The 8626-nt window shown below is 40.0% G+C and overlaps 1 pseudogene; it reads right to left on the bottom strand.

Moving 5' to 3' along the window:
• Nucleotides 1-5777: 5777 nt before the first annotated feature.
• On the bottom strand, nt 5778-7832 carry LOC148913338 (putative serine incorporator pseudogene; annotated as a pseudogene).
• Between the last annotated feature and the right edge of the window lie 794 nt (nt 7833-8626).

Below are 8626 nucleotides of genomic sequence, written 5' to 3'. Positions count from 1 at the left end.
TATCATCATTCACGTGTTTCACCACAGACGTCGCGTGACAACCCTGATCGTTTTCATTTTCAAAGATTACAATATTATGACGACGTGCAAACAAGAACTCCTAAACACAAAAAAAACACCTCACCCTCCCCTCCGTCCATTACAAAAATCTCTTCAAAAAATCAAACTCATCCTTGCTATTTGCAAAAGAAAGACTTGCTAAAAATCCTTACACAGTTTACTTTTATTTCCACTCTCCAAATTTATATATCATGACCTTTCTATTTTGGCGCGACGGATGTGACCGAGCATAGACGCTTACTTCCGGTTTAAAAAGTTTATGTGGGAGTTGGAATCTTCAAAACAAAACAATGTGAGTCTGTTTACGATAAATATACGTGCGTGTGTTCGCCGTCAACGCTGTGAATTAGGTCACGAGATATTTTTACGGCCTTCATTAGAGAAGCCGAATATTTGTCCTTATTGAGATGGATTAAATACGTAAAGTAAAACGCTGGGAAACGATGAAAACTTAGTCACGCTTGAAGCTTACTATCTTTTCACTGGCGCTTGCGTGAGGGATATATTTGATTTAAAAAAAAAGAAGATTGTATCGTGTTAAATTACTTCGCCGACAGCCGTGCCCCGACAAAGAAAACACCAAGTAACAACTAAATAATCTAAGGATTTCCTAACGAAAAGAATAAGTTTGTTAATCGGATCAAAAACAACACGAAAAACAAGAAAACCCCCCCAAACTACCTCAGCCACAAAGAAAAACATGTGGGGAAAGATGAAACGATTTCCCGAAAAATTCGGATAGGAAATTTGTGGGAAACCAGTAGAAAAATTTGGTGCTGTTTTAAGAATATGAAGGTAGATGACTACACGATTTTCAGCACGCCTTGGGCAATGTAACCGCTAAAGTAAGCCAAAAATATTTCAAAATTATTGGGTAAAATTCGGATTTCCTTACTGGAAAAGCAAAATTAGTTTATTGTTGTAACTTCAAATTAAAGAAAACCGGTTGAAAACCATGGTTAAAACCCTCATAGAAAACCGGTTTGAAACGGGATAATTTGTCGTTTGAAGACGTTTTTGACGTTGACTCGTGTTCGAGTAAGGGTGAAATTAAAGAGCTTTTGTCCTATCATCGCCTAGTCCTATCTCCGTCACTTATTATACGTGACAATGCTAAGCATAGAACATAATATCTTCTAGGTCATAGTCTTAATACACGAATTTACTAGAAATTTCAAATAACTCTTCGTGACATCATTGACCTTCACTAGCGTTATTTCCACTTTCAATTAAAGCTGTTTTTAACCACGATTTACGCACACAGTCCCACGTTCGGATTATTTTAGTAAACATGAAAGAAAACGTGGGTAGAACAGGTAGTGAAATCATCTTATTACCTACTATACGAGAAAGCAATTACGCGCGCAAGAGATTCTATGATTTGGGCCGCGCTAAATACGTAAACAAATGGTTCAACTATGGTATCATCCACTTGTATCATTTACCTGTTTTTTCCCCGATGTGATTGGAAAACGTACTGTAGTGTTACTTACAGCTTACACAACCCGTAACATTGGAATGGCTTTCCATAAGAATGATTATTGTAGGGATGGGAAACATACGGTACTGACTTACAGCACGTACACGGTACGACATGCCGTTAACATTGATATTTCTTCCCATAAGAATGGTTTTCGTATGAGTGAGAAACGTACGGTACTGACTTACAGTACGCACACCCCACTACACGCCGCTGTAACATTGAAATGGCTTCCCATTATCTTCCAGTAATTCTTTGAGTAAGCGAGTTATGTGGGGTCTAGACCCTAGAAGGGATAGCCACGCAAGCAGACGCAACACCAAGCCAATGAATGTTCTCACTATGAAAAGAATGGACGCAAGCGCAAGAGAGCGGAAGATTTTTTTCTGCTTTTCTTTTCGTTTGCTTGCACTTGCTTGTTTTGTCGCTAGTGAGAAGCAGGCTTTACAGCTACAGTAAGATAAGGCCACAATAAGCCGTTACGAAGTAGCCATATCGTTTCCCACTCGTATAAAAATAACCCTACAGTTCTTACATACGGACCTCTAGTATATGATAACACAGACTGATGAAAACTGACTTGACATACTGACCTACAGCTTAAAAATAAATAGATTGTTTATTATCCCGGCTGGCCACTTTTTCCCTTGAAGCAAAGACTTGGCAAATAGCGTGACCACAAGCATTGGGACACAAGCAAGGAAGGAATCGTGGGTCGTATTCATAATAATCGCTACAAAGGCTTTGTTTCTTTGAAGAGACTCCGTTTTCTTTCTCAACTTGGGAAACTCACTGTGAGTTGGTTTTGAGGTTTTCCTGGTACAGAATTGTTGGAAACCAGAAAGAAAACACTTGATTGCTAGACTCGCTTTGATTAATTAGGAAGCTTACTGTGAGACGGTTGAGGTTTTCCTCCCAGCATTTTTGGAAACCAGAAACAAAAACACTTGTGAGATTCGGTTTTAAGTTGTTATGAAACTAACTGTGAGTTGGTCATTGAGGGTTTCCTCGAACAGAATCGGTGGAAACCAGAGAGAAACCACTTAATTGCTAGACTCGCTTTAATTTATTGGGAAACTAACTGTGAGTTGATTTGAGGTTTTCCTCGAACAGAATCGGTGGAAACCAGAGAGAAAAACACGTACTATATTCCCTTTAAGTTATTAGAAAACTCGATGTAAGAAGACCTATTAAGCCATTGAGGTTTTCCTTGTACAGATTCGGTGGAAACCAGAGAGAAAAACAATTGCTATATTCCCTTTAAGTTATTAAAAAACTCGATGTAAGAAGACCTATTAAGCCATTGAGGTTTTCCTCCAACAGAATCGTTGGAAACCAGATAGAAAAACAATTGCTATGTTCGCTTTAAGTTAATAGGAAGCTCGCTGGAAGAAGCCATTAAAGTCTTCCTCGAACAAAGCCTTCGAAACCAGAAAGTTGAACGCTTTTAAGATTCATATCAAGATTATCTTGTACGAGTATCTTGTTCGAGTTACAGGGCCCGGTTGTACAAAGGGAGGATAGCGCTTTCCGACGGATAAATCTTATTCAGGGGATAAAATTATTGGATAACAGCATCGACTTATCCACTGGATAAGGATTTCTCCGCCGGATAGTGCTATCCAGGCTTCGTACAACCGGGCCCAGATATATAAGAAATTTACGGCTAATGCAAGAAGCTCTTGGGGTGGAATTTTTTCCTTGAACTTTATTTCTCATATACACAAGACATATTTCCAAGATACAGTCTATTTCGTCCCCTATAACAGCCCCAAAACTCACTGCAATGTTAACACGATCCACTTTTTCCTTCGACCTCGGAATCACTAATAAAGACACGAGTATTTCGCAAGGACTTTTCATTTGAATTATATACGACAAGCGTCTGTGTGATACACCTTTTGTGTGCTGCTTCACGCGGATACCATTTGCGCAATGATATATCTTTAAGATATTTTTCCACGGTCTGTTATACTAAATATCGTGCGCTCTAGTATACGCCCAGGCAGGCAGTATTTTCTATATCTGTCCGCAGTCAAGTATCTTGTATTTCGTTGCACGAAATACAAGTTATAAAAAGTTAAGCTCTTTAGATTTTTCAAGAAAGATATTGTTGCGCAAAGTGTAGAATCGGATAGCCTGATTTTGATATGGGCGCGTAGCGGGATGATTAGTAGGGACGGGTTTCCTGTGTCAAATCAAGCCCCACACAGCGAGCACTGTGAGCCATTTCCTTATTTGAATTTCCCCCACTCCGTCTCGCTATAAACATATTTTTTCTAGGAAAAGAATGAGGCGAGTGTATTACCGCATACATCATCCTTATTTTCTTATAACGACAATAATATATTCCTTTGTTAATTATTTATAGGGGGGAGGGATCTTGAAATGACCTTAGAAATTTAAATGCAGTTAACTCCAGACGAAATCTTTCCTTTTACCTTCGCTTCGGTTTTCATAGTGGGGGAGTTTGAATATCACTTGCGACAGGGCGGATGAGTAGTTTCGTTGCAAGGGGCCTTTTAGTGCAACTGATAGCAAACTGGTGATTGTAGCCACATCCGTGGTTTAGCGGTGTATAGAAGGATAAATTATTACCGATTTTCAAAAAATAAAGAACAAGAAAAAAGATACTAAAAATAAAAAATGCCGGGTAATGAAAAACGTATCTACCTGTTTCAACTATTGTATCTCATTGCCCATGCGTTCGTTGTGGTTCACTGAAAAAATGTGCGCTGGTCGGTGGTTGAAGGGCGGGTCGGAGATCAGTGGGTGTTCGGACTACTACAGGTGGGTCATTATATTCCGTTTTTGTTTATAATTTCATTTGATATTCATACAACTTGCTCGAACGACATGTACACTCACATGAGCGCATTGATAAAAAATTTTAACTAAAAAATTCAACAAAGAAAAATAATTGCATAACTTGAGGCCATTGAATAGTCTGAAGTTTCAAGTTGGTCAAATTTTTTTCCAACGCGAAAAATAGAAAGATCTATGATAGAATGAGATCGCAAAATTGCGTAATCCTACTTCAATATAGTAAATCATCTCTATATAAAGTACTTAAAAGGTTTCCATTCGGTCAAGTGGATATAGCCTTAAGTCGCCCCTACGGAATAACGTAGTCCACGAGGTTCGTTTTTCATCGTATTGAAAATTCCGGGCCATCCGAGTGTTGCAAGTATTGAAAATAACTGAAGTGTCGGGACGAGGTGTTGTTCGAGGAAAAACATTCCATTCAAGAGTGATTTAATCCGAGAATAATGGCAAGAGGGATAATGTTTGAAATGTAAAACATACATTTAAGAATATGAATTTTCGGCTTTAAAGATGACAAACGGAAACGTACAGTTCGAGAAATCCTTTCACTCATAAGATTTTTCTCAGGAACGAAATAATATTCGATGGAATGCGATAGGGGAAACGCCCAAAGTTAAGCGGTCAACTTTAACCTAAATTAGATTTTAATTCAATGAGAAAGAAAACGCACCAAAGAATATAACTCGGGAAAAAATACGCCAAAAGTAACAGGGTTTGTTTATCGAATGATCTAAGTCAGGGCATGGCTAACTCACAGATCAAACCCTGAAACAACCTCTGGGCTGATCTAAGTCAGGGCATGGCTAACTCACAGTTCAAACCCTGAAACAACCTCTAGGCTAATCTAAGTCAGGGCATGGCTAACTCACAGATAGAACCCTGAAACAACCTCTGGGCTGATTTAACTTGGCCGGGGTTTGCTAACTCACAGATAGAACCCTGAAACAACCTCTAGGCTGATCTAAGTCAGGGCATGGCTAACTCACAGATAGAACCCTGAAACAACCTCTGGGCTGGTCTAAGTCAGGGCACGGCTAACTCACAGATAGAACCCTGAAACAACCTCTGGGTTGATCTAAGTCAGGGCATGGCTAACTCACAGATTGAACCCTGAAACAACCTCTGGGTTGATCTAAGTCAGGGCATGGCTAACTCACAGATCAAATTGGAATTCAGCACGTCAGGTTTTGCGGAGATACAAAAACTGGAGAACCGCGGATTCGACCAAAAAAGAGCTTTGATTCATTATTCCTTTCATTTATTTTCTATAAAAGTGCGCAATGTATATACATATAGCTTTGGTTATATACAAAGAATATTATGTAAATAAGATATAAATATATGATACAAAATACATATAAATAAACACGTGTTTGACGGAGACCAAAAGAATCGCAGGCTCAGGGATACTTTATCCCTTTTTCGCTTCCACTTGTCGAACGGGCGACTCTAATTTTTCTCCAGTTTGCTGTAAATACAACATTTTATGTTGAATCTTAACAATTTTGGCTTGAAATCTTAATATTCTTTCTTGTAATCTCAGAATCTGTTGAGTAGTTTCAGGATTTGTTTGGTGATTCAAGTCTACAGTTTTCGCAGTTCTAACGAATGGATGCTCGATCTGAATCGCGACCGGCCGAAGTGGATCCGAGACTCTTCCGGATGCAACCGAAGCCACCCGGATTTCATTCGGTTCTTCTAGAATCGGTGAGCTACGTCCCATTGGTAGGTCGATGTGCATCGCATCAGCTCGGGTAGTTTCCGGACCAAATGTTGACTCATTAATGTCTCTAGTGTGATGTTCACCTTTATGAATAGTTATTTCGGACTGTCCGAGCTCTTTCCGAGCTTTCACCGAAGGACTCTCGGAAACCGCTCGGGTAGCTAAATCTGATTCGGAAGCCGTATTTTTGGAAGGACTATTACGTCGTTTCAGTTCGTTAGTTAAACCAGTTTGCCTTACAAATGGTTCATTGATTGTCGCAGATTTTCTACGCTCTTGAATATCTTTCAAGTCCTTTTTTAACTGGTGCACGCTGGGCCTTCGTGCTGTAGGCCTTCGAGGTGGCTCGGGCTCCAGTCCTAAAACGTCCCCCCAGGTCCGTTTTATCAAGGGGGCTACAAGTGTCCAAATATACACAAGGCAGCATATAAAACTAGCAGACATCTGGACCCAAACCGCTGACCAGTTTTTGATGAGCTTCTTGAAGTCCTCCGCTTCGTCTGGGCTATGCCAGTTCGTAATCACCATCATTAAGTGCAACGACGCTAAGAATAACATAAAATGAAATATAGAATAACTATACGCTATGTCTTCATTTTCTTCCTGATCCTCTTCGTCATATTGTTTTCTATTACTCGTATTTTCTTTTTTACTTTTTCTTCTATTTACTTGTCGGCTTTTTCGAAGATACTCGGGGTTATCCGACAAAGCTAGTCCGAGTTTTCCAAGTTGTGACGTGCTCGCACGGACAGTACAAGCGAACGTCAACAACGCGAATGTCAAAACGGAGCCAAAAACAGCCTGTCCATTCACCCCTGAGGCTTTATCATACTCGAGTATTACATCCCCCAGGGGATTGCACATGCTATCTGGCTGACTAGACAATGTGTTCCAGGTCAGATACATTGTATATATTGTCACAACTGAAGACTGTAGAAGACCAGCTCCGTTTGCCTCTTGTTGTATCTGAGGTAGAATAGAAATTATGGTGGCTAAAGCGCAATGAGCGACGTTAAAACTGATGTAAAAGGTATTCGCCTTGCACTGGGATATATCGACGGGATTGGTGAAATAGATGTAAAGTACTGCGGCTGCGCAAAGCGAGAGTGCGTAGACTATAGCAGTTGCAAATGCAAGCGCAAAGAACCAACATTTTGTATTTAAAACGTCCATTTTCTCAGCCCAACTTGCGCTCCATGAGTACCCAAAGTCAATGATAAAAACGACTTGTAACAGAAGAAACATGAACCCGCCGGTTAATCCAACATACATCCAAATCATCCCAAATTGAGAGAAGTTTGGAATATTAAAGGCAGCAATAAAGAGAAGCGTTAATATAGAAAGCTTGATGTACCAAAATCCGTTATGCAAACGCGCTCGAAATTGTTTTGTCGAGGTGACATCGTAGGTGAGGATACTGAAGGTGAAAAAGAACACCGACATCACGAAGAAGACCCGATAGGCTGCCGAATACCCGACCAAGTTATCGCACATTTTCGGCGAGGAGATGGTATCACATAGGTACGGGATGCTATCTAAGTGTTTTCTCATATCTGGTACTAGCATGATAAAGCTCGTGACGTTAGCAAGGCCTAAAAACAACAGAAATATTAACTTGGAGCGGGCTCCCTGTGTATTACTTCCCTTTCTCTTGCACAGAAGACCGCAGGCCGCTGAGCCAGCACAGCAAGCGATTTCACTCGCTACTTCCGCTAAACCAAGCGTCTGTAGGGCTGCTCCCATAGAAACCCATATAGACCATCAGTCACGTGACCAACACTAGACCAATGATGACGGACGTGGCCCAGATTTGGCCAATCTCTTTCAAAAACGTTCGCAAAATTTCTTCGGTATTGCAGGAAAATAAGTCGATATAACAATTGCAAAACCCTGTTATTTTTCTTCTGTTTCCAAATTCGTAGTTTTCTTTCCAAACTGTTAAATGTTCCAATAACTTTCTTATCCGTTATTGTTCAAAAATATGCACTTTCACCTTTAAACCATTGAGTCACAAAGTTGCCAAAGCACTCTTATATCGTAGGAATTAAAATAGGAGGGGAAAAAAAAGGAAACCGTTGTTTAAAAACCTGGGGAATCCAGATTTTTTCTCCAAGTATAAGCCAATTCTGCTGCCAGTCAAATTGAACCGTCTTTCGCAACCAAAAAGTTGAAAGCTTATCGTATTTCGAGCGAATACAATTCGTACGATGATCTTCAACCTTTTGTTTACAATGGAGAAATTCTTCAACTTTCTTTGGTTTCTAGCGTTGAGAAGTACCGCACATTATCGAAAGTGCTGTCCAATATGTAGTTTTTAAATTAAAACCACCTCGATAATTCTGTTTTTGATTGTGAAGGTAAATTCTTGCTACACAGGATTTCACAGAATGTCAACTTCATTCACATATGACTTATCCAAGACTTGTGCTCCTGGAATGGTTAATTCTTGCAACCACTTGCCTTCAGTGCAAGACGCTCCAGACTTCAGTTAAGTTTGAGAGATCTTTGGAAAACAGTTTTGAAGGTTTCTGTGGTTG

The sequence above is a fragment of the Actinia tenebrosa genome, unplaced genomic scaffold, assembly GCF_029948245.1.
Source record: "Actinia tenebrosa isolate PJP-AT-01 unplaced genomic scaffold, QUT_ActTen_1.0 PGA_scaffold0__85_contigs__length_37466705, whole genome shotgun sequence".
In the NCBI taxonomy this organism is placed as follows: Eukaryota; Metazoa; Cnidaria; class Anthozoa; order Actiniaria; family Actiniidae; genus Actinia; species Actinia tenebrosa.
Note: the sequence above shows the minus strand (reverse complement) of the source record. Positions and strands in the feature narration are given on the sequence as shown.